This window comes from Anser anser (genome assembly GCF_964211835.1).
Source record: "Anser anser genome assembly, contig: HAP1_SCAFFOLD_141, whole genome shotgun sequence".
NCBI classification, from domain to species: Eukaryota; Metazoa; Chordata; class Aves; order Anseriformes; family Anatidae; genus Anser; species Anser anser.
The window spans coordinates 45719-72649 of NW_028153522.1; the positions used below are offsets into that span (position 1 = coordinate 45719).

The following is a 26931-nucleotide window of genomic DNA, read 5'->3' on the forward strand; positions in this document are numbered from 1 at the left end:
CTGCAACAGATTTTATTTAGCCACAAGCAGGTTTTTTTTTCTGATGTGAAGTCAGATATTTTGATTTTTTTTTTAAGACACTAAATGTCACAAAACCTGCAACCAGACCAGATAAAGTTCAAATTAGAGTGATTCTGAAGCCTTTCATTAAAATGCTACACATTTCTGTGCAAATTATTTCTGACTCTTCTGGACAAAAGCGGATGAAATAGTTCTTACAAATTAATAATAAAAGGTTGGAACCTTTTACTCACACAAACACTAGTGAATTTTCCAGGAAGTATTATTTTGGCAGGGAATTTTCCCAAATCTAAAGTAAAGAGGGGAAAAGTTGGGTTCCCGTATTAGTTGTTGGTTTTGACTGCTTGACAAAGGGAATAAAAACAGTAGTTAAGTGCAAGGTTTCCTTCTCTTCTTTAGTATTGAGAGGAATCGTCACTTCTGACCTTTAGCACCTTCAGAAACACACTTAGTGCCATGCAGATTCCTCTGCATCTACTTCTAAAAATTACTGGTGCTCCTTAGCATGGAAGTTGGACTTGAAATCTTTTCCAGACTGAGCTCTTTTGAATGCCCAAGGAGCTCATCATTTTGCTTGTTGCCTTCCATTTTCCTGAACAGACCCAGAACGCTGTTCAGGATATGAATGGATCTGGTCTAAGGAATGGGAAGAAAGCAAAAACCAAGGATACCTCACAGCCCTAAATGCCATAAAAAGCAGTCACATTTTAAAAAAGATCTCCAAAGCTTTTTTTTTTTTTTTTAAACTGACATCTGCCAATATGGCGATCCAAGTGCTGAACAGAAACCAACTGAACTAGCCCCTGAAAGCCTGAATAAAAATGAGTAACTCTGGTGCACTCAGCAGGTCTGTAATAGAAGTTGGCAAGATTTTTAGATTTCTTTTTTCTCCAGGGTGCTAGTAAAGTTTTTGCGTTACGAGATTTTGAACTCTTTTTGTACAAAAGAATTACAGATGCACTACAGTCACGGTAGCTGGGGGTCTGGAAATACATGCCAACAAGTGTCATAAACTTTGCCTTTGCTGAAGGAAGATAACTAGTCCAAAGAAAACCTGCCTAGTTTGTTTTACAGGCTTGTCTTTCTCAGTATGGAACAAACTGACCTCCCTGGTCTAACTTTCCAGTTGGCTATTCTGCCTTTGTCCTGGAGAGAAGAGCAAGAAGGGAACAAAATATTTTTGCACTCCAAAAAATGCATTAGGGAAGGATTATCACACCTACCTAAGGGTAATTTCTTGTTTGTTTATAAAGCACAAAGTCTTTCTCTTGGACAGTCTCTGTTGCTGGCCTGTTTTGTGCCTTCCATTTATAATAAAGGTATTAAAGATGCTTACCCCGTTTTGGTGGTTTTTTATTTTAAGAACAGTGTAAGCGGACAGTCGGATGACAAGCAAGAAAGAACAGCATAAATCCTTGTTGTGACCCTGCTTTTTAATCACCCAGCATCAGCCTTGCTGCAAAACAGTCTCCGCTGATTTACCTGCTTGTTAAAGCACCCCACAGGCTGCAAGTGTTGTGTGCTAGGTGTCAAATTATATTTAACGGTGCATAGGTAAACCATTCATCTTCCCATGGTCAAAGCACAGAACAGCCTCCTGCTAACACAGCTCATCCTTGCTGTAACTGCTTTTAAACCTATTTGTTGGTAAGAAAAGAGCTCAGTACACCACCTTCACAGGGCAAAAATTCACATGGAAGAGCAGAAAAACCCAGAAGTGCTTCCTGAACTTCACGTTACCAACAGCACCATCGGATTTAGATCCTTGCCTGGCATCCAGGATGCACGGCCTGCAAGCACTGCTGCAATGTGGAAGTGCCAAGGCAGGTTTTTGGCCTGCCCTAAAACACTTTTTTTTTTTTTCTTTTACAAACAATACAAAGAGTGTGCCAGGTATGCTGTAATGCCCGTGTGCCAGGTCAATAGAGGATATCCAAACAACAGAGGCGCTTCTCCTAATTTCTGGCGTGAAAACACTTTCACAGCATTCTTTTCACGAAGAAACCCCTCTCTATCTTCTCCAATGCTCCAGGACCTGCTGCAGCTGCAGCGGCTGCGCTGGTACCAGCCGCATCTTTGACAAATCTTTTCAACGGTTCTGCTTTACCTCGGCACAGTTGAGGTCACTCCTCTTCCTCTTCCAGCTGAGGAAGCAGCTTGCGGGCTCTGCCACACGGTCGGTGCAGAAGCGAAAGCTGGGAACACAGCAGTCAAACCCTCACTGCTAACGAAGCCACCAGGGCAGAGGGCTGACACAGACCCACCAGAGGCGAACCGTACCCGCTCTCCCTCCCGGCTGCGAGGCTCGCCACAGCAGCCCCGACCCGAAGCGCTCACAATGCTTTGCTTGGTGATGTCACCGATGAGTCAGAGTCCCCAGATGAGCATCTGCCTTGCCACTCTTTAATGTTGGTGTTGTTTTTTGGTTGGTTGTTTGCTTGCTTTTGAAACTTATGTAGGTTATGGTAAACCTTCAGGTAAACCACAGATCAGTGGGGAAGAAGTCCCACACGAGGGATGGCGCATTCTTTAACGTGCTGCATTCGACAAAGAAGCTCTCTCCATTTTGCGCAGTGGCAACAGGCACGACTGCAACACACGCACGTGTAGGCAGCACCTGCAGGTCCCAAACCGTTAACCAATTTTTAGATAGCACCAATTGTTTATGTAGTTGCTTTCCCTTCATCCATAACCCCTTTTTTCCTTTCTTTATATCGGGTGGCTCTCCTCCATTGTTCTGTCATTTTACTCCCCAGTGTCTGAGCAGGCACTGGGAATCGTTTCCAGAGGAAGGGTACTGCTGAAGCTACAACATTTACTCTCAGGGAAAAGAGAGTATGTGAAAGAATACATACTTCCTTTCTTTTTCCTTTTTTTTTTTTTTAAATCTCTGAAATCAATGCTGCGGCCTGGCAGCAAATAACTATGGGAGTAAAGATGATTCCTCATCCTCACTGTAACGTTGTAGTTAATGTCATAAAGAAGCAATTTCCCCAGGCAGTGGCCATTTGAGATGGGAAGGGGCAGTAAGAGGAAGTTTTCCTTAGACTAGCTCTTCCCCCAGAACACCTCGCCATCCAGCAACAAATTCAATTCACCTGCTCCGCCTGATCAGTCAAACGCGCGTCCGACTCCAGCACACGTCACAGCGGTGGTTCTGACGTGGTTTGAGAATCACCTATCCGCAGAATATCTCGGGTTTGTACACTCAAATAACGCAGTCTTTTCCAAATAAGGCCCAGAGCTCACACTCCGAGTGCAGCCTAACAGCACCAGAGGGCCGGTAGGCTAAACATTCCCATCCTGGCAACAGGACTGACCCGGGCAACAGTAAGCATCCCTTCTGCACTTTCGCCGTGAACATCAACATAAGGAAACAGAGACCTCCTCGATCCAAGTTTGAAGAAACAAACACAAAGGTCACCCAAGTGGGTTGTTTTCAGCAAACTAACGGAGAAATTAAGGTGACAACCGCGTGCATCCAGAGTTAGTCAGATCCCGAAGGCAGTTCCTTTGGGAAACGCAGGAGCAGCGCGCCAGATGACGGCTACCTTACAGCGCACCCCTCAGAGGCACTGCTACGAAAGGAAGGCAGAAGGTTGGAACTCAAAATAACTCGCAAGGCGCCCGTTAAGGGGGAAGCTTTAATTTCCTGAGCAGAACCTCCCCCCTGAAGGCAGCCCAGGGACTCTTTGCTTCCCTAGGGAGACGGCAGGGACGGGGCAGGGCGGTGGGACGGGGGGACACAGGGCCAGATGGACGGCCAGACAGCCGGATGGATGGACAGACGGCCAGACGGACGGCCAGACGGCCCAAAAGGCCTGAGCAAGGGCTGAGGAGCGGGAGGGAAGGGCAGGGCGAGGGGAAGGGCGGCCCTGGGCCTGACAGGGCACCTTGGGCCTAACCCCGGGCAGCAGCTCCCCATCTCACAGGGCCCGCGGGGGGCTGCCTGTAACAGGAGATGCGGGCAGGTAAATTTTACAAGCACTGCATCACAAATACCCTGCAACACCTGAACTATTCACTGGGACAGCCTCCTTCCTCACCTCCTGAAAGCTCCAGCTGGCAAACCAAGGACAAAATGAAAGGCAGATGTGGAGGACCTCGTAAGATACTGTTTTGTTCCCTACGTGCCCACTGCTGGTGACACGTAATGCCTCCTGTTCCCAAACGACATCGGCACGTTACATCTTTACTACATGCTGAAAGGAACTCAGCAACTTGAACACAACTTAGAATTACCCATCCCGGCAGCAGGCTGTCCAGCTGAAGCTGCTTTAGCCAATCAAGTGTGTCATGCTGCCCCTCAAAGGTTTCTTCCTGGGAACGTCTGCTGTGACACTCCTGACGTATTACTTCTCGGAATGGCAGAACTGCGCTGGGTAGGCCCCACAGCAAGACTCGTATTTCTGTCCTTCCCTTTCAGGAAAGGATCTCCCACCTTGAATTTATTAATTTTCATGATGATGATACACAAATTGAAGTTTTGAAAAACTGAATGCTGATTAACAGATTTCTAGCACAGCCTGTGCATCAAAATTCATTTCTCTCCATTTAGGTAATCTTAGTTTCTGAGTTACAGTTACAGTCAAAATTTTTCTTCTTCGATTTTTTTCTTTTTCTTTTTTTTTTTTTTTTTTTTGTGATCAGAAAAACGAGGGGACTGGCTGTCCCAAGTCAGCCGGGGAACTTCTCTTTGGTCGATGCATCAAGCAACTCAGCTCTCTTGGGGAAACTTAAATAGAAAAGACAGATCTCCAAACGGATAAAAAAAATAAATCAAATGATAAAAACCCAACCGACACATCTGATACCCCAGCTTATTGAACAGCACAAGGGTTTAATCTACAGGCTCTGTCCAAAGCAGCAAGAAGTGACAGATTTAGTCCAAACCAGTTGCCCGCTCTCACTCTCTGATCTGGAGACGTTATTGGACAAGCATGCATAGCAGTAACACTTGTAAACACTGGGTTACTGCACCACAGCCCCAAATCCCTCACGGGCCCACTAAGATACTTTTACTGACTGATCCACAATAAACACTCCCAAAAAGATTCTCAACAAGCTAAACCCTGTTTAGAAAGAATCTGAGGAACCTGTCACTGCAGCAACAAAGGGCTGCAATTGTATGCAAAATCTCCAACACCCTCCTTAGCACCCTGCTAGCTCAAGGACTGTGTGGGGCTTCCGTGCCCTGAACGAGTCCACCCTGGCCACATAACGCAGATGTAATGGTCAAGAAAGCACATAGCGTTATCGAAACTTATCAGATCCACAGCAAAAAGAAAAGCCCACGCTTCTATATTTCTCCTCCTTCTCCATTCACAGAAGGAAGAGACTGAAAACAAGCAGATTTGTGTTTACATTTACAGTTAATGTGAAAAATGGTTATTTGTGAAATACATCACGTATTGTTTCAAGCTACAAACAACTCGCTCCCACAAAGGAAAGACTTTTGACCTCAGCATGCAACCCCAGTTACAAATAACTTCCTATCTACCAGCGGGCCGCGTTCCCCTGGCACTCAGTCACTCCGCAGCACGGCAGCCACCTTTGTTCTAAGGATGGCAAATTCTACTTAGAAACGCTCTGTAGAAGAGTGATGTTGTCCCCTTTTAACACGATCCGGCCTGCAGCACAGAGAAGGGAAAGAGGGGATTAGAGAGAGCCCAGAACCTGAGAATAATCTCGTGTTTTCAGAAAGTGTTTCGTGTGGTTGAGCAGGGTTTTGCCCATCACGCAGAGTGCAGGCCGCCTGGTATTACACGTTTCAAAGACCAGAACTGGTCTCAGGCAGGGACAGATTCTCCTTCATTCAGCAAAATCAGCAGCTCAAAAATCATCAGGGACAGAGATGTAGCCAGGAATTGCTCACTGAACTTCAACAGCAAGGCTCGTCACACGGTTGGTACGTCTCAGTGCTGCTACCTAGAAGGCTCACCTGGGCAGGTTTCAGACCGCGCGTCACTCGGGTTGCACAGACACACGACACACCCAGCTGTTTCCTTGATTTTGTCTTGGAGTGAATCTCCTCTGCGTCGTCCAGCGCCAAATTCACGTACTCGTCAAAGCCCTACAAATCGGCAACAGTGGCAATTAGTTCAGCAACAACACGAACCATCGTCAGCTTTGCTGACCCAGGCTGGACAACGAAGACTAATTGTTAGAGAAGCACGATTTCTTTTTTCCCTTGGGCTAGTTTTTCTTGACAAGAAAAAATAGGATTGTGAATGAGGGAAAACAAACTAACGATGTAACGTGGGGTCGTGCTGACACTCACGATGATGCAGCCTTCTATCCGCACGTTCACTTGCTCAGCCACACCTGGATCCTCGAGCTCTGCAGAACGAAGGAGGAGAGTAAATTGGAACACAAACACCGCGAGCAGTTTTGTTCTCTCTCGTGTGTTCAGAAATACCCGCTAACCATAGCCGCTAGAGCTCCCAAACACTCCAAGGAGCAACTCTCAGGGGCAGTTTCAATTAACAGTCTGACATTTTAGAGTCTTATATGACTGGGTGAATACTACACGTTTGCTGAAGGACACGTTTCCAGTCACAAGGGAACACTCCTGCACGCCCGGCTGCACGATCCCACTCCCGTTAACACGAGGGGGAAACGCCGGGCTGCGCAGCAGCTCCTTGTACCCACCAGCACGCCGCACAGCTCTCCATTCCCCACAAACCTGCCCCGAGCAACGGGTGGGAGCCGAAAACTCAGCGAGGGAGATCCCCGGACCCTCCCTGCTCCCCCCACCCCCCCCAAATCCCCATCCCCATCCCCTCCCCGTCCTCTCCCCGCGCTACTCACGCTCTGCAGGTAGCGGAAGATGAGGTTCTGGGGCACTGCGTGAAGGGCTCAGCACGGGGACAAGAGCTCCAGGCCCGGGACAAGGCCTCAAGACAAGGCCTCAAACCCTGCAACGAGGCCCCAGGGCCCCGGGACAAGGCCTCAAGGCCAGGGCCGAGACCCCTGAGGCCCGGGCCGCCCCCCACCCGCTCCCCCGTCGCTCCCCAGCCGCAGGAAGGCTACGATGGGCTGCACCATCACCGTCTGCACCTTCTGGTCCTGCCCGCGGTACGCCATGGCTGCCGCCGCCTCGCTGCTCCCGCCGCCCCTGCTGGGCCGCCTCCGGAAGCCCCTGAGGCCGGGCGGGAGCGCGCAAGGTACGCTGGGATGCTGGAGGAGCGTGGGGGGCCGCTCTAGCAGGCCGGGAGGACCGCGTCTCTATGGTTGCAGGCAGGGGTCCCTGCGCTAGCTTTATTGGTGAGCAGCGAGGCTGGGGGGGGGAGGGGGGCAAGACAGCCTTAAATAAAATACAAATATAAAAAGTGTTATAAATGGCTGAGTCCCAAATAGGATTACAATCAAAGTTTACAATTTATTAAACGAATAGAGGCAAGCAAGCAGCGCTGGGTGCGCCGGGAGTCTCTGCTCCCCCAGGACGCACACCTGTTACTTAAGGCGGCTGGTTTTGATGCTCCCAGGCTAATACATATTCATTACTACTTCGAGAAGAGGCAGGGTTATTAGAATTGGTTTCCGGAATCCGAAATCCCTCCCAGGGGCGCCTGCGTACCAGTCTCTGGTGGTCTCTCGGGGCTTGCTCGGGCTGAATGCTGGTTGTCTTCCTCCTAGGCTTTTGTCCTTCAATTGTCCTTCAGCTCCCCCTTCCTCCTCGTTTGGGAGCCTCTGCGCCGGATTTCAGAAACTCTAGCAACATCCCCTGCAGTAGTCAGCACTTTTCCCTAAAAACCCCTTTGTTCTCTTATCACCTAGACCCGGGCCTCGATGTTAACCCTTCAAATCCCTTAGTGACACGAATTGCTGGACCATTCCTTACAAAAGGAAGGATAAAATATGTAGAGGAGCAATGGCACACGCGAAAGCCCAGCGCCGCGGGCAGAGGCAGCGAAGGTTGACGGCAGAACAGTGCTCGGTTTGAACACGGAGAGGGAAAGCGAGGGGAAGGTGGCCGAAGCCGGCCGCAGTCTCTGAGCTCTCCTCCTCCTGATTGTTTTCTCTCAAAGCCATTTCTGTCTGTGTGCGGGCACCCGTAGCCGGCAGAAGTCCCCGTGAAGTCCTTCGGCAGGACGGAGTGCTGCGTGGGCTCCAGTGAGAGAGGGAGTTAGGAGAATCTTATCAAGTAGAGATAGAGCGCTGACAGCGTTAAACTAGGATGCTACTTAGCGTCTTTGCTAACTATGGTGCATTGTGCCAATTAACTAAAGCAAGAAGCCTTGGGCCCCTTACCAAGGTCAGTCTCCTAATAAGAGAGTGAGCCTGTCTTAAGAAACTGGGAGAAACTGGTCCTGCAGGTGGACAAGAGCCAAGGAGCAACTGAGTCTGTGCAAAGACAAGAGGTCAACTAGCGGTGACGAGGAAGAGTCATCAATCTTCATGCCCACGACCTCCCGTGCTGCCCAGCGCTGAATAAACATACCTACTTTACAATCTCACTGATTGTGGAGTCCCTTTTCCGCAAGTCACTAGCAGCGGTTTCTTCCGCAGAGGTTTTCCCAGAGCCGCTTCAAAGCTTCCCTCGCGGAGCTGGGGCGTCGCAGGGGGTCGTCAAAGCATGCACGCGCACACACACACACACGCACACACACACACACAGGCGTTGTTGTCCAAACAGAAAGTATTTACAACAAATTCGACAAGCGGTTTTCCTCTGCCAGCAGCAAATGCCTGAGGGCCCCTACAGCTTCACAAATCATAGCACAAAGAGCCTAAAGTTCCTCTAAAATTTAGGGAAATGATTCAAAATAGATCTGCTAGGGGAAAACGATCACTGGCGGCAGGGTACACAATACACGCGAGTCTCAGCTCTCCTCCGCAGGGTCAGTGCCCACGCCCAAGTGCGACGCTGATGGCACCCGAACATTTGCTGTAGCAGGCAGCAGAGCCAGCAGCTCAGGGGAGCAATTTTAAAAACCAGGAGGCACTTAAACCGACCCTTAATTGACCCAGTTACTGCAGGAGAGTCCCGACTACTCGCCCTGGAGTCCTACTGTCACCAGCAAAAAGCACCAACCAAAGCTTGGGGGAACTTTGGTACAGCACAAGAGAAGGGAGTGGGGGTAGCGTAGCCGTATCGCAGAGCTGCTGCTTTTCACACCATTTTATCATCCCTGATAATTGAAAGTAAGGCCGGGTGGGCTGACCCCACCACCACCACTCCTGGCAGCATGTTTGGTCCACAACGCTAGAATAATTATTTTGCTCCCTCCCGCCCCTACAGCTTCATCATCTGAAAAGATTACAGTCAAAACAATGGCATACACAAATAAAAGTCAAGAGTTGACATAGTAACTCCGGGATTTGGGTATCAACTGTCCGAGAAATCAGAACACCCAGGCTTCACAATGTGCCCAACATCGAGCTGTGCCAAGGGGGGGCGGAAGGAAGAAGCTTTCCGTTTAAGCCTTCAGAGCATCGCTCCGTCACTACGTCAATTCACAGCCACCACAGCGTGCCGATGGACATCTTTCTGTGCCAAAAGAAACAAGTGCTTTGTCCTCTTGATATCAAAGGTAGCCACCTATAGTTACGGAACCATGCACAAGACCTTAACTCTGACCAGCAGGAAAACTTAGGACAACTGAGTGCAGATCCTGCCAATTTCTACCAGTTCCAACTGTGCTTTAAGTCTCATTGCAAAGCCTCAGTTAGAAAAAGGATCACCTCAGGGTATCCAACAAGAAGAAGAGTTGTTTTCTTTTTTTTTTTTCTTTTTTTTTTTTTTTTTAATATACCATAGGACTATGCAGTTCAATCATCAATCATCTTGGAAAGCTCAAGGAGGAGGTCATCCTCATCCTTCCCTGGGTCCAAGTCGAGCTCGGCTTCCAGTATGCCGTCTGAGAGTTCCCAAAGTAGCGTCTCTAAATCCTCGTCTACAGATACGGGCGCGTTGCCTGTGGAACTCAGCCGGCGTGTCCTTGCTTCTTCTAGCTGGGAAGAAGCTGAAGTCGAGCTTGAGAACTCCATTGGCTCCACGGATTCTGCCTGGCTTCCAAGATGTGCTTCAGGTCTTGGCAGAGCAAGGAAGAGAACAATCAGTATATGCCATTTCTTAACGGGAAATCCCTTTTCTGCAAACCGGCTCTTAAAACCGTAGCCAACCCCTCCTGCACTTCAATCTTACCCAGGGATTGTTATTCAATTAACCCAGGGCTACATTTAGAGCCCAATATATTAGCAGGTACATTTTTCAGTTTGGGGGTTTCTCTGTGAAGCCAGAGCACCCGGAGCCTAGCAAAGATGGGAAACCAACATGGCCTCCCGGAAGCCCAGTGTCCGAGAACTACATCTCCCGGCATGCTCTGGGAAAACAATATGGACTCCCGGAAACCCGGTGGCCAAGAACTACATTTCCCAGCACTCCCCAGAAAATTGAGCCTCGCAGCGTGCCGTAGGACGCCATTTTTTGCTCTGTTACATTACCGGTTTCGTGTTTATGGAGGGTTTTCCCGCCGTTTTGGGGGGTTTCCCCTCAATTTCGGGTTTTCAGCTCTCCATTTCAGAGTTCTTCCCCGCAATTTTGGGGTTCCTTCCCCTAATTTGGTGCTTCGCCCCCCCCCCACTTTTGGGGTTCCCCCTCCATTTTGGGGATTCCCCCCAGTTCCAAGCCCCCCACAATTTTGGAGGCCCCCACCATCCTTTCTTGGCCTGCCACCCTAATATTAAGGTTCTTTCCCCCAGTGTTGGGGTTCTCACCACATGTTTGAGGTTCCTTCCCTTAATTTGGGGCTTAGCTCCCCGGGATCTGGGGCTTTAACCCCAATTTTGGGGGTCCCCCCCAAGTTTGGGGATTCCTCCCCAGGTCTGGGGGGGGTCCACATTCAATTCTGGAATTTCACACTTCCTTTTAAGTCTTCTTCCCCCCAATTTGGGGGTTCACCCACCCAATTTTGGGGGTTCCTCCCCTAATTTGGGGGGACCCGACCAATTTTGGGGGTCCCCCCCAATTGTAGAGTCCCCCACCCTCCTTTTTTGGGTTTCCCCCAATATTAAGAGCTCTTCCGCTCAATTTTGGGGGACCCCACAATTTTGACGTTCCTTCCCCTAACTTGGGGCTTCAACCCTTCGATTTTGGGGGGGGGGCTCCCACCCTCTTATTTTGGCCTTCCGCCCTAATATTAGGCCTAACCCCTAAGAACCTTGACCCCTAAGCCTATGGCAACCACGGATCTAACCCTAACCCCTACCCCAACAAACCCTAGAAACCCTAACCCTAAAAACCCTTACAGCCCTAACCCGATAAAATTTACCACACTAAACCCCTGAAGACTCTTCTGGGGGGTCCACATCCAATTCTGGAATTTCACACTTCCATTTAAGTCTTCTTCCCCCCAATTTGGGGGTTCGCCCACCCAATTTTGGGGGTTCCTCCCCTAATTTGGGGGGGACACAACCGATTGTAGAGTCCCCCACCCTCCTTTTTTGGGTTCCCCCCTAATATTAAAAGTTCTTCCGCCCAATTTTGGGGGACCCCACAATTTTGACGTTCCTTCCCCTAACTTGGGGCTTCAACCCTTCAATTTTGGGGGGGGCTCCCACCCTCTTATTTTGGCCTTCCGCCCTAATATTAGGCCTAACCCCTAAGAACCTTGACCCCTAAGCCTATGGCAACCACGGATCTAACCCTAACCCCTACCCCAACAAACCCTAGAAACCCTAACCCTAAAAACCCTTACAGTCCTAACCCGATAAAATTTACCACACTAGACCTACGCCTAAAAGCCCTAACCCTAAAAATTAAGACCCTCTAAACCCTAACCCAAAACGTAAAGATTCTCAAAGCCCTAACGCTGGAGACCCTAACCTTAAAAAAAAAAAAAATAAGACCTTAAAACCCTAACCCTAAATACCTGACCATAACTAAAACCCTAAGACCCTAACCCTAAAAACCCTATCAACACTAAAACCACAAAATATTTTAAAACCTTAACACACTAACCCCCAAACCCTAACCCTTATAACTCCAACCCTAACAACCTTAAAATCCTAACCCTAAACCCTGGAAACCCTAACCCTGAAACCCAACCCTAGTGCCTTAGCCCTGAATCCTTAAAACCCTAACACCTTATTAGAAACACTCTGTAACCAATACCATAGGCTCAGGCAAGTATCTCAGTGAGGTAGCATTTTTATTCACGATTGCAATGGCAGGCGTCCCACAAGCCACCTACTAGTTCCATAACACAGTTTATATAATTTTTTTTTTCCTCTCGGTGACCAGGACCCTCCCCAGTTTCCCCATTGACTGGGTAATCCATGTTCACAATCTATCCAGTGCTTCACAGAAAATACACAGCTGCTGGCCTGTTACTAGTCAATTTTATTTTTTTCTTGACTGTTTTCCTCTTTGAGGTGGTAATGTTTCTTACACCGTGATTTCCACCCAATTGCTCTAAGGATTCTGGTTGTCTGCATTTTACAAGGTTGTCTGTTAAGCTTTCTTATCACTGCAAGCATATATCAATACCACCTTCCCTCCCTCTAAACGATGTAACTCTGTGCAAAAACATTTTTATTCCCACAACCTTGATCCCCTTACCCTAAAATCCTTATTCTCTTTAACCCTAACAACTCTAACCACAACCCTAACCCTTCATATCAACCCCCCGACGCTAATGACACTGACTAATGATCCAAACCCCAAACCCCAGGCAACCAACAAAGAAACAGACACAAAGCTGGAAACTACAAAAAAGGCAAAACCCTGGATACAGACCCCAAATCACAAACACGCTACCAAAATGCTACAGAAAAGCCCCAGACGCAGGCCCCAAGCACTACAGCTAGGCCCCAGAAGCTCTAGACACATCCCAAAGCCAAAATGCAATCCCCAAACACTACAGAAAAGCCCCCAAACACCAGACACAGGCTGCAGAAGTCTACAAGCAGGCCCCAGCCACACCCGGATGCAGACCCCAACTGTCCACAAGCAGCTCCCAACCCCCCCCCCCCATGAACTGGACCCCCCCCCACCACCACCCAGATGCATGCCCCAGGCCTCAGCCCCAGCCCCAGCCCCCACACCCCAGACTCAGGCCCCAAAGGTGTACAACCAGCTCCCAACTGCCCCCCTCAAAGGGAGGCCCCAAAGCCTGCCAGAGGACCCTAGAGCGTACAAGCAGCTCCCAACCCCCCCGGCACAGGCCCCAACCCCCCCCCCAGACACAGGCCCCAAAGGTGTACAAGCAACTCCCCATCCTCCCCAGAGGCACGCCCCAAAGGTGTACAAACAGCCCCAACCCCCCAAGACCCAGACTCCTACAGCGTAGAAGCAGCTCCCAACCCCATGCCCCCAAGGCACATGCCCCAACCCCTCCCCCAAGGCAGGCCCTAACAGTGTACAAGCAGCTCCCACCCCCCCCAAGACGCAGGCCCCAAAGGTGTACAAGCAGGCCCCTACAGTATACAAGCAGCTCACAACCACCCCCCCAAAGGCAGGCCCCAACCCCCTCCAGATGCAAGCCCGAAAGGTTAAAACCAGCTCCAACCCCCCAACCCCCCCCCGCCCCGCGCAGACGCAGGCCCCAAAGGTGTACAAGCAGTTCCCAACCCCTCCAAGGCAGGCCCCAAAAGTGTACAGGCAGGCCCCTACAGTGTAGAAACGCTCCAACCCCCCCCCCTTCCACCTCGAGGGAGGCCCTCCCCCCCCAGTATACACGAAGCTCCCAACCCCCTCTCAGAGGAATGCCTAAAAAAGTATACAAGCAGCTCCTAACACCCCCACCTCCCCCCCCCCCCAAAAGAGGCAGTCCCCAAAGGTGTACAAGCAGGCCCTCAAATCCCTTAGGTGTACAAGCAGGCCCTTCAAATCCCTTAGCCCCTGCGCCAGCTTTATTGGCGAGCAGCGAGGCTGGGGGGGGAGGGGGGCAAGACAGCCTTAAATAAAATACAAATATAAAAAGTGTTATAAATGGCTGTTATAAATCCAAATAGGATTACAATCAAAGTTTACAATTTATTAAACGAATAGAGGCAAGCAAGCAGCGCTGGGTGCGCCGGGAGTCTCTGCTCCCCCAGGACGCACACCTGTTACGTAAGGCGGCTGGTTTTGATGCTCCCAGGCTAATACATATTCATTACTACTTCGAGAAGAGGCAGGGTTATTAGAATTGGTTTCCGGAATCCGAAACCCCTCCCAGGGGCGCCTGCGTACCAGTCTCTGGTGGTCTCTCGGGGCTTGCTCGGGCTCAATGCTGGTTGTCTTCCTCTCAGGCTTTTGTCCTTCAATTGTCCTTCAGCTCCCCCTTCCTCCTCGTTTGGGAGCCTCTGCGCCGGATTTCAGAAACTCTAGCAACATCCCCTGCAGTAGTCAGCACTTTTCCCTAAAAACCCCTTTGTTCTCTTATCACCTAGACCCGGGCCTCGATGTTAACCCTTCAAATCCCTTAGTGACACGAATTGCTGGACCATTCCTTACAAAAGGAAGGATAAAATATGTAGAGGAGCAATGGCACACGCGAAAGCCCAGCGCCGCGGGCAGAGGCAGCGAAGGTTGACGGCAGAACAGTGCTCGGTTTGAACACGGAGAGGGAAAGCGAGGGGAAGGTGGCCGAAGCCGGCCGCAGTCTCTGAGCTCTCCTCCTCCTGATTGTTTTCTCTCAAAGCCATTTCTGTCTGTGTGCGGGCACCCGGAGCCGGCAGAAGTCCCCGTGAAGTCCTTCGGCAGGACGGAGGGCTGCGTGGGCTCCAGTGAGAGAGGGAGTTAGGAGAATCTTATCAAGTAGAGATAGAGCGCTGACAGCGTTAAACTAGGATGCTACTTAGCGTCTTTGCTAACTATGGTGCATTGTGCCAATTAACTAAAGCAAGAAGCCTTGGGCCCCTTACCAAGGTCAGTCTCCTAATAAGAGAGTGAGCCTATCTTAAGAAACTGGGAGAAACTGGTCCTGCAGGTGGACAAGAGCCAAGGAGCAACTGAGTCTGTGCAAAGACAAGAGGTCAACTAGCGGTGACGAGGAAGAGTCATCAATCTTCATGCCCACGACCTCCCGTGCTGCCCAGCGCTGAATAAACATACCTACTTTACAATCTCACTGATTGTGGAGTCCCTTTTCCGCAAGTCACTAGCAGCGGTTTCTTCCGCAGAGGTTTTCCCAGAGCCGCTTCAAAGCTTCCCTCGCGGAGCTGGGGCGTCGCAGGGGGTCGTCAAAGCATGCACGCGCACATACACACACACGCACACACACACACACAGGCGTTGTTGTCCAAACAGAAAGTATTTACAACAAATTCGACAAGCGGTTTTCCTCTGCCAGCAGCAAATGCCTGAGGGCCCCTACAGCTTCACAAATCATAGCACAAAGAGCCTAAAGTTCCTCTAAAATTTAGGGAAATGATTCAAAATAGATCTGCTAGGGGAAAACGATCACTGGCGGCAGGGTACACAATACACGCGAGTCTCAGCTCTCCTCCGCAGGGTCAGTGCCCACGCCCAAGTGCGACGCTGATGGCACCCGAACATTTGCTGTAGCAGGCAGCAGAGCCAGCAGCTCAGGGGAGCAATTTTAAAAACCAGGAGGTACTTAAACCAACCCTTAATTGACCCAGTTACTGCAGGAGAGTCCCGACTACTCGCCCTGGAGTCCTACTGTCACCAGCAAAAAGCACCAACCAAAGCTTGGGGGAACTTTGGTACAGCACAAGAGAAGGGAGTGGGGGTAGCGTAGCCGTATCGCAGAGCTGCTGCTTTTCACACCATTTTATCATCCCTGATAATTGAAAGTAAGGCCGGGTGGGCTGACCCCACCACCACCACTCCTGGCAGCATGTTTGGTCCACAACGCTAGAATAATTATTTTGCTCCCTCCCGCCCCTACAGCTTCATCATCTGAAAAGATTACAGTCAAAACAATGGCATACACAAATAAAAGTCAAGAGTTGACATAGTAACTCCGGGATTTGGGTATCAACTGTCCGAGAAATCAGAACACCCAGGCTTCACAATGTGCCCAACATCGAGCTGTGCCAAGGGGGGCGGAAGGAAGAAGCTTTCCGTTTAAGCCTTCAGAGCATCGCTCCGTCACTACGTCAATTCACAGCCACCACAGCGTGCCGATGGACATCTTTCTGTGCCAAAAGAAACAAGTGCTTTGTCCTCTTGATATCAAAGGTAGCCACCTATAGTTACGGAACCATGCACAAGACCTTAACTCTGACCAGCAGGAAAACTTAGGACAACTGAGTGCAGATCCTGCCAATTTCTACCAGTTCCAACTGTGCTTTAAGTCTCATTGCAAAGCCTCAGTTAGAAAAAGGATCACCTCAGGGTATCCAACAAGAAGAAGAGTTGTTTTCTTTTTTTTTTTTTTTTTTTTTTTTTCAATATACCATAGGACTATGCAGTTCAATCATCAATCATCTTGGAAAGCTCAAGGAGGAGGTCATCCTCATCCTTCCCTGGGTCCAAGTCGAGCTCGGCTTCCAGTATGCCGTCTGAGAGTTCCCAAAGTAGCGTCTCTAAATCCTCGTCTACAGATACGGGCGCGTTGCCTGTGGAACTCAGCCGGCGTGTCCTTGCTTCTTCTAGCTGGGAAGAAGCTGAAGTCGAGCTTGAGAACTCCATTGGCTCCACGGATTCTGCCTGGCTTCCAAGATGTGCTTCAGGTCTTGGCAGAGCAAGGAAGAGAACAATCAGTATATGCCATTTCTTAACGGGAAATCCCTTTTCTGCAAACCGGCTCTTAAAACCGTAGCCAACCCCTCCTGCACTTCAATCTTACCCAGGGATTGTTATTCAATTAACCCAGGGCTACATTTAGAGCCCAATATATTAGCAGGTACATTTTTCAGTTTGGGGGTTTCTCTGTGAAGCCAGAGCACCCGGAGCCTAGCAAAGATGGGAAACCAACATGGCCTCCCGGAAGCCCAGTGTCCGAGAACTACATCTCCCGGCATGCTCTGGGAAAACAATATGGACTCCCGGAAACCCGGTGGCCAAGAACTACATTTCCCAGCACTCCCCAGAAAATTGAGCCTCGCAGCGTGCCGTAGGACGCCATTTTTTGCTCTGTTACATTACCGGTTTCGTGTTTATGGAGGGTTTTCCCGCCGTTTTGGGGGGTTTCCCCTCAATTTCGGGTTTTCAGCTCTCCATTTCAGAGTTCTTCCCCGCAATTTTGGGGTTCCTTCCCCTAATTTGGTGCTTCGCCCCCCCCCCACTTTTGGGGTTCCCCCTCCATTTTGGGGATTCCCCCCAATTCCAAGCCCCCCACAATTTTGGAGGCCCCCACCATCCTTTCTTGGCCTGCCACCCTAATATTAAGGTTCTTTCCCCCAGTGTTGGGGTTCTCACCACATGTTTGAGGTTCCTTCCCTTAATTTGGGGCTTAGCTCCCCGGGATCTGGGGCTTTAACCCCAATTTTGGGGGTCCCCCCCAAGTTTGGGGATTCCTCCCCAGGTCTGGGGGGGGTCCACATTCAATTCTGGAATTTCACACTTCCTTTTAAGTCTTCTTCCCCCCAATTTGGGGGTTCACCCACCCAATTTTGGGGGTTCCTCCCCTAATTTGGGGGGACCCGACCAATTTTGGGGGTCCCCCCCAATTGTAGAGTCCCCCACCCTCCTTTTTTGGGTTTCCCCCAATATTAAGAGCTCTTCCGCTCAATTTTGGGGGACCCCACAATTTTGACATTCCTTCCCCTAACTTGGGGCTTCAACCCTTCGATTTTGGGGGGGGGCTCCCACCCTCTTATTTTGGCCTTCCGCCCTAATATTAGGCCTAACCCCTAAGAACCTTGACCCCTAAGCCTATGGCAACCACGGATCTAACCCTAACCCCTACCGCAACAAACCCTAGAAACCCTAATCCTAAAAACCCTTACAGCCCTAACCCGATAAAATTTACCACACTAAACCCCTGAAGACTGTTCTGGGGGGTCCACATCCAATTCTGGAATTTCACACTTCCATTTAAGTCTTCTTCCCCCCAATTTGGGGGTTCGCCCACCCAATTTTGGGGGTTCCTCCCCTAATTTGGGGGGGACACAACCGATTGTAGAGTCCCCCACCCTCCTTTTTTGGGTTCCCCCCTAATATTAAAAGTTCTTCCGCCCAATTTTGGGGGACCCCACAATTTTGACGTTCCTTCCCCTAACTTGGGGCTTCAACCCTTCAATTTTGGGGGGGGCTCCCACCCTCTTATTTTGGCCTTCCGCCCTAATATTAGGCCTAACCCCTAAGAACCTTGACCCCTAAGCCTATGGCAACCACGGATCTAACCCTAACCCCTACCCCAAAAAACCCTAGAAACCCTAACCCTAAAAACCCTTACAGTCCTAACCCGATAAAATTTACCACACTAGACCTACGCCTAAAAGCCCTAACCCTAAAAATTAAGACCCTCTAAACCCTAACCCAAAACGTAAAGATTCTCAAAGCCCTAACGCTGGAGACCCTAACCTTAAAAAAAAAAAAATAAGACCTTAAAACCCTAACCCTAAATACCTGACCATAACTAAAACCCTAAGACCCTAACCCTAAAAACCCTATCAACACTAAAACCACAAAATACTTTAAAACCTTAACACACTAACCCCCAAACCCTAACCCTTATAACTCCAACCCTAACAACCTTAAAATCCTAACCCTAAACCCTGGAAACCCTAACCCTGAAACCCAACCCTAGTGCCTTAGCCCTGAAACCTTAAAACCCTAACACCTTATTAGAAACACTCTGTAACCAATACCATAGGCTCAGGCAAGTATCTCAGTGAGGTAGCATTTTTATTCACGATTGCAATGGCAGGCGTCCCACAAGCCACCTACTAGTTCCATAACACAGTTTATATAATTTTTTTTTTCCTCTCGGTGACCAGGACCCTCCCCAGTTTCCCCATTGACTGGGTAATCCATGTTCACAATCTATCCAGTGCTTCACAGAAAATACACAGCTGCTGGCCTGTTACTAGTCAATTTTATTTTTTTCTTGACTGTTTTCCTCTTTGAGGTGGTAATGTTTCTTACACCGTGATTTCCACCCAATTGCTCTAAGGATTCTGGTTGTCTGCATTTTACAAGGTTGTCTGTTAAGCTTTCTTATCACTGCAAGCATATATCAATACCACCTTCCCTCCCTCTAAACGATGTAACTCTGTGCAAAAACATTTTTATTCCCACAACCTTGATCCCCTTACCCTAAAATCCTTATTCTCTTTAACCCTAACAACTCTAACCACAACCCTAACCCTTCATATCAACCCCCCGACGCTAATGACACTGACTAATGATCCAAACCCCAAACCCCAGGCAACCAACAAAGAAACAGACACAAAGCTGGAAACTACAAAAAAGGCAAAACCCTGGATACAGACCCCAAATCACAAACACGCTACCAAAATGCTACAGAAAAGCCCCAGACGCAGGCCCCAAGCACTACAGCTAGGCCCCAGAAGCTCTAGACACATCCCAAAGCCAAAATGCAATCCCCAAACACTACAGAAAAGCCCCCAAACACCAGACACAGGCTGCAGAAGTCTACAAGCAGGCCCCAGCCACACCCGGATGCAGACCCCAACTGTCCACAAGCAGCTCCCAACCCCCCCCCCCCATGAACTGGACCCCCCCCCACCACCACCCAGATGCATGCCCCAGGCCTCAGCCCCAGCCCCAGCCCCCACACCCCAGACTCAGGCCCCAAAGGTGTACAACCAGCTCCCAACTGCCCCCCTCAAAGGGAGGCCCCAAAGCCTGCCAGAGGACCCTAGAGCGTACAAGCAGCTCCCAACCCCCCCGGCACAGGCCCCAACCCCCCCCCAGACACAGGCCCCAAAGGTGTACAAGCAACTCCCCATCCTCCCCAGAGGCACGCCCCAAAGGTGTACAAACAGCCCCAACCCCCCAAGACCCAGACCCCTACAGCATAGAAGCAGCTCCCAACCCCATGCCCCCAAGGCACATGCCCCAACCCCTCCCCCAAGGCAGGCCCTAACAGTGTACAAGCAGCTCCCACCCCCCCCCAGACGCAGGCCCCAAAGGTGTACAAGCAGGCCCCTACAGTATACAAGCAGCTCACAACCACCCCCCCAAAGGCAGGCCCCAACCCCCTCCAGATGCAAGCCCGAAAGGTTAAAACCAGCTCCAACCCCCCAACCCCCCCCGCCCCGCGCAGACGCAGGCCCCAAAGGTGTACAAGCAGTTCCCAACCCCTCCAAGGCAGGCCCCAAAAGTGTACAGGCAGGCCCCTACAGTGTAGAAACGCTCCAACCCCCCCCCCCCTTCCACCTCGAGGGAGGCCCTCACCCCCCAGTATACACGAAGCTCCCAACCCCCTCTCAGAGGAATGCCTAAAAAAGTATACAAGCAGCTCCTAACACCCCCACCTCCCCCCCCCCCCAAAAGAGGCAGTCCCCAAAGGTGTACAAGCAGGCCCTCAAATCCCTTAGGTGTACAAGCAGGCCCTTCAAATCCCTTAGCCCCTGCGCCAGCTTTATTGGCGAGCAGCGAGGCTGGGGGGGGAGGGGGGCAAGACAGCCTTAAATAAAATACAAATATAAAAAGTGTTATAAATGGCTGTTATAAATCCAAATAGGATTACAATCAAAGTTTACAATTTATTAAACTAATAGAGGCAAGCAAGCAGCGCTGGGTGCGCCGGGAGTCTCTGCTCCCCCAGGACGCACACCTGTTACGTAAGGCGGCTGGTTTTGATGCTCCCAGGCTAATACATATTCATTACTACTTCGAGAAGAGGCAGGGTTATTAGAATTGGTTTCCGGAATCCGAAACCCCTCCCAGGGGCGCCTGCGTACCAGTCTCTGGTGGTCTCTCGGGGCTTGCTCGGGCTCAATGCTGGTTGTCTTCCTCTCAGGCTTTTGTCCTTCAATTGTCCTTCAGCTCCCCCTTCCTCCTCGTTTGGGAGCCTCTGCGCCGGATTTCAGAAACTCTAGCAACATCCCCTGCAGTAGTCAGCACTTTTCCCTAAAAACCCCTTTGTTCTCTTATCACCTAGACCCGGGCCTCGATGTTAACCCTTCAAATCCCTTAGTGACACGAATTGCTGGACCATTCCTTACAAAAGAAAGGATAAAATATGTAGAGGAGCAATGGCACACGCGAAAGCCCAGCGCCGCGGGCAGAGGCAGCGAAGGTTGACGGCAGAACAGTGCTCGGTTTGAACACGGAGAGGGAAAGCGAGGGGAAGGTGGCCGAAGCCGGCCGCAGTCTCTGAGCTCTCCTCCTCCTGATTGTTTTCTCTCAAAGCCATTTCTGTCTGTGTGCAGGCACCCGGAGCCGGCAGAAGTCCCCGTGAAGTCCTTCGGCAGGACGGAGGGCTGCGTGGGCTCCAGTGAGAGAGGGAGTTAGGAGAATCTTATCAAGTAGAGATAGAGCGCTGACGGCGTTAAACTAGGATGCTACTTAGCGTCTTTGCTAACTATGGTGCATTGTGCCAATTAACTAAAGCAAGAAGCCTTGGGCCCCTTACCAAGGTCAGTCTCCTAATAAGAGAGTGAGCCTGTCTTAAGAAACTGGGAGAAACTGGTCCTGCAGGTGGACAAGAGCCAAGGAGCAACTGAGTCTGTGCAAAGACAAGAGGTCAACTAGCGGTGACGAGGAAGAGTCATCAATCTTCATGCCCACGACCTCCCGTGCTGCCCAGCGCTGAATAAACATACCTACTTTAGAATCTCACTGATTGTGGAGTCCCTTTTCCGCAAGTCACTAGCAGCGGTTTCTTCCGCAGAGGTTTTCCCAGAGCCGCTTCAAAGCTTCCCTCGCGGAGCTGGGGCGTCGCAGGGGGTCGTCAAAGCACGCATGCGCACACACACACACGCACACACACACACACACAGGCGTTGTTGTCCAAACAGAAAGTATTTACAACAAATTCGACAAGCGGTTTTCCTCTGCCAGCAGCAAATGCCTGAGGGCCCCTACAGCTTCACAAATCATAGCACAAAGAGCCTAAAGTTCCTCTAAAATTTAGGGAAATGATTCAAAATAGATCTGCTAGGGGAAAACGATCACTGGCGGCAGGGTACACAATACACGCGAGTCTCAGCTCTCCTCCGCAGGGTCAGTGCCCACGCCCAAGTGCGACGCTGATGGCACCCGAACATTTGCTGTAGCAGGCAGCAGAGCCAGCAGCTCAGGGGAGCAATTTTAAAAACCAGGAGGCACTTAAACCAACCCTTAATTGACCCAGTTACTGCAGGAGAGTCCCGACTACTCGCCCTGGAGTCCTACTGTCACCAGCAAAAAGCACCAACCAAAGCTTGGGGGAACTTTGGTACAGCACAAGAGAAGGGAGTGGGGGTAGCGTAGCCGTATCGCAGAGCTGCTGCTTTTCACACCATTTTATCATCCCTGATAATTGAAAGTAAGGCCGGGTGGGCTGACCCCACCACCACCACTCCTGGCAGCATGTTTGGTCCACAACGCTAGAATAATTATTTTGCTCCCTCCCGCCCCTACAGCTTCATCATCTGAAAAGATTACAGTCAAAACAATGGCATACACAAATAAAAGTCAAGAGTTGACATAGTAACTCCGGGATTTGGGTATCAACTGTCCGAGAAATCAGAACACCCAGGCTTCACAATGTGCCCAACATCGAGCTGTGCCAAGGGGGGGCGGAAGGAAGAAGCTTTCCGTTTAAGCCTTCAGAGCATCGCTCCATCACTACGTCAATTCACAGCCACCACAGCGTGCCGATGGACATCTTTCTGTGCCAAAAGAAACAAGTGCTTTGTCCTCTTGATATCAAAGGTAGCCACCTATAGTTACGGAACCATGCACAAGACCTTAACTCTGACCAGCAGGAAAACTTAGGACAACTGAGTGCAGATCCTGCCAATTTCTACCAGTTCCAACTGTGCTTTAAGTCTCATTGCAAAGCCTCAGTTAGAAAAAGGATCACCTCGGGGTATCCAACAAGAAGAAGAGTTTTTTTTTTTTTTTTTTTTAATATACAATAGGACTATGCAGTTCAATCATCAATCATCTTGGAAAGCTCAAGGAGGAGGTCATCCTCATCCTTCCCTGGGTCCAAGTCGAGCTCGGCTTCCAGTATGCCGTCTGAGAGTTCCCAAAGTAGCGTCTCTAAATCCTCGTCTACAGATACGGGCGCGTTGCCTGTGGAACTCAGCCGGCGTGTCCTTGCTTCTTCTAGCTGGGAAGAAGCTGAAGTCGAGCTTGAGAACTCCATTGGCTCCACGGATTCTGCCTGGCTTCCAAGATGTGCTTCAGGTCTTGGCAGAGCAAGGAAGAGAACAATCAGTATATGCCATTTCTTAACGGGAAATCCCTTTTCTGCAAACCGGCTCTTGAAACCGTAGCCAACCCCTCCTGCACTTCAATCTTACCTAGGGATTGTTATTCAATTAACCCAGGGCTACATTTAGAGCCCAATATATTAGCAGGTACATTTTTCAGTTTGGGGGTTTCTCTGTGAAGCCAGAGCACCTGGAGTCTAGCAAAGATGGTTCAATTTTTGTAGCAAGAGGCACTTTGCCACCTTGCTTAATTTTCCTGTTAAAATGTTAAGAAGTCTCCATCTGCAAATATCTGTTTGCTAAGTTAGTCATTTTTCCCACGGCACACTCAGCAGAGTTTGCTCCCCACTACAGGAAGCTGATCTGCAGCCATCACTTCCCTCTGCTCTCCCTGCACTCTTGTCACCTTGTATGTTTGTTCGGGTGGCTTTCTTGAGGACCAAAAGGCAGAGGACACTACTCATCATTTATCACCTCACGAGGAAGTAGGAGAACTTCACCTCATCCTCATTTAGGTATTCAGACAGAGCAAGAAGTCACTGGAAAGCTGTACCGACTTGCAGCATTTAAAGAAAGTAAGTCTAATTAAGCATTCCTGCTAGCTGCTAGAAAGTCATTTCACGTGACTTATTCCTCTGATGGATTTGGGCTTTAATTATCTCAGAACCCTCCTTTTTTCCCCACGTGTGACAGAACTTATGTTTCACTGGGGATATACACCGATTGAGAAAAAGAACAAGTTGTGGTCATCACCTGTTTTGGGGATTTTCTTCAAGTCTGGTGGCTGGGACGTGCTCCAGCGTGGCTGGAACAGCCTAGAAAGCAGCAAAACAGTATTTAGGACTCATGGGTAAAAGATTCCTTACTAGCTTTTTCCTCCATGCTGCTTCTCCTCTGGCATTGCGGAGCCTTAGCCAAAATACAAAACCAAGGTGCTCCTGAAGAAAGTTAATATTCACTTGGAGGTTACTAATGATCTTGTGTCTTTTAAGAACACAGCATTAATGGACAAAATCCTCCACACCAGAGAAATCACAGAATCACAGAGGACTAAGTAAATAGTGCCATTAATCTAATAAATATGGAAGGGTACTACAAGAATTCTGTAGGCAGCTACTGGATTTAAAAGGAAACAGAAAGCCTGTAGAACTTTTGAGTTTTCCATCTTTTCTCCTAGAGGAGGGTGTAAATTTTACAAGGGATCCATTTCTGCATTAGCCCCTGTCCTTACCATAGCTGCTCTTTTGGCTGGAGGTCCCATTGTGTCAGCGTCAGAGGCAGTCCGTGGCTTCACAGCTGCTACAGCAGAGGGAAAACTGCCAGGTGCCTTACGTTTCAGTGCCTTCTTCTTGGGGGAAGCGACTTTCCCATCCCAAGGCTTCGCAAACATGTTAAAGTTGGCTAGAGTAAAAGGAAGAGAGAACTGATACAGTCTTGCTCTGCCTCATGAAAAATCCACGTTCTCTTCCTCATTTCCACGGCCCGTCTACACAGTTAACTGTATTTGGCCAGCAGAATTACACTGCCATTGCCTGGATTCTCAGCAATATCTTCCACATAGTAAACTCCGTCTACCAACAATCCATACAAAGGAACAAAGGAACTGAATAGCTACAGTAAATCATAATCCAGGACGAGGGAAACTCAGACACAGAGCGATCCCAAGTGCAAGCAATACTCTAAGACGTTGTATGAAGTCTAGTAAGATTCACAAATGTTGACAGCTTTTGTATTTAAAGTCTTGCTCCCTCTAGGAAAGGAAAAGCAGCAGGTATAGTAAGACAAGAGAGTGTATGCAACTGTTGTACCAGCTTCCTCTCCCCTGCAGTGATGTCCCACAAAATCTATTAAGTTGTTCTACAAAATCCAAATTTGTAGAGTCATATTCTAGTCTCCCATTCCTGACCTAACATCTGGCTGGCAGGAGAAGAAACGAAAGAAAGCTGGGTACTTGTTTTCTTTGTGTGTTTATTTCCTCGTGTCCCATGAGACAGAGAGAAAGGCTACAATGTGCAGTGCATGCAGCCTTTAAGCCCTCCTTATCTCCCTCACACAATCTCATTTTACAAAGTTGATATAATCTTAACAACGAGGCCTTTGATCCTCTGTCATTTTTGACAGAAACTGGCCCCCCACATTAAGACGCTGATGCATGCTTTACAAACACATACACGTGTCAAGTTAAGCAACACATGCCAAAGAGGAAGGTGAACTTGAACTCAACGCAGGGAGGACTTCATACCATAAACAGATGGCAGAAAAAAACAGAATACCAAAATTAGACTAAAAAGCCCCTCAGTGTGTTAATTTTCTAGTGGGAAATACAGAATACCATCACGTAATTAACGAAAACAGACATGGTTGCACGTTCTGGCCCTTCTTTGCCTTTGAACTTTGTAGCCTTAAACTCTTTTATCCTCCGCATTGAAGGAAAAAGCAAAGCAGATCCTGAGCAAACGGAACTTGCTCAATATGGGAAGCACCTCACCGGGGCAGGTATTAAAGCATCTTATTACCTGATAGCTTTGTGTTCCATAACGATTTCTGCCCGGCTGGGGCAGGTCCAGGTTGTGCTGGGGGAGCTGGCACATTTCCTCCACTCTGCTGCATCCGCAGAGCTTTCTCGCGCTTTATTTCTTCCAGGGTTTTAACACGCACTTCTCCTTCTGGCTTGGCTTTACCTGCCGGCTCCTTCGACTGCACTTTGCTGGGCCCGGAAAGAGTGAGCACGCTCTGCTTCTTGGGCTCACCCTGAATTTTTGCCCCTGCGCTGGGATCTTTGGTTTTACCATGCCATTCAGCCTGGGCTTTGGCTTGACATTCTCGTCTCTGAAGAGCTCTCTCACGACGGATTTCCTCCAGTGTTTTCACATGGATCTCTCCCTTTGGCTTAGCAGCCTTCCCTGTCATCATCAAGAAATGAGAAGCACCAACATTTAAAGAGAGTCCAACAATAGTTTAAGTCTCCAAAATTTGTCACAGTACTAAGGAAAACTAAGCCTGAGCGTTCCCAATAACGCATCTTAGGACAATAGCCTAACATTCTCCTCCTCCTCTGAGCCACTTGTTGTATTTTGAAGACCAGCCCTATCCAGAGAGAGCTGCTACACAGAAATGCTAGTTTACTTGATTACTTTTTCAGACTGCATTTCAAATTCCTGCTCCCGGCAGTGGCTCTATTCTAATTGTATATGATGGTTCACAGAAGCAGCTTAAAACCTTGACAAGGCACAAGCGGAAAATAAACACACACCTAGAGCCAGATTTCTGATAGTGGCTGTCAGAAGAGCTTCAGCACTCAAGCAAGAGGAATCAGTTCTTTGTTTTCATTTGAATTCCTTTTTAGGGCTGTATGAAAACGGTCTAAGTTCACGGAAAGGAAGAAGGAGAAAGTATATTTAATAGCCAGTTGTTACCTTTCGCAGTACTAGTCCGTTGAGAAGGTAATCCTAGCCTCTCCTTCACAGACTTGGGAACTTGAACTGCAAAACAGAAAAAGACCAAATTAGGGAGGCTGCATAAACGTCAACTTTGTGTTCACATTCGAAAACAAGGCAGGAAAGGTAACTTTGAATCCCGGCGATTAAGACCTCAGCCAACATGCAAAAAGAAACATCGCAGGAAAAGGACAAACAGAAAGCCTAAATACAAAACCCGTGAATCACATCCAGATGC

The 26931-nt window shown here is 49.3% G+C and overlaps 1 pseudogene across 1 annotated transcript in view; it reads right to left on the reverse strand.

The window, feature by feature from the left end:
- LOC310891985 (zinc finger CCCH domain-containing protein 11A-like) overlaps window positions 1-26145 on the reverse strand; it is a 34629-nt pseudogene extending 8484 nt beyond the window's left edge. The window contains exons 1-7 of the transcript in view: window positions 25773-26145; window positions 24488-24657; window positions 24010-24071; window positions 20794-23232; window positions 14201-16652; window positions 6302-6360; window positions 5963-6094 (exon numbers count right to left, since the gene is read on the reverse strand). The product of the transcript in view is annotated as a zinc finger CCCH domain-containing protein 11A-like (transcript). The remainder of the gene's footprint in view (window positions 1-5962; window positions 6095-6301; window positions 6361-14200; window positions 16653-20793; window positions 23233-24009; window positions 24072-24487; window positions 24658-25772) is intronic.
- Between the last annotated feature and the right edge of the window lie 786 nt (window positions 26146-26931).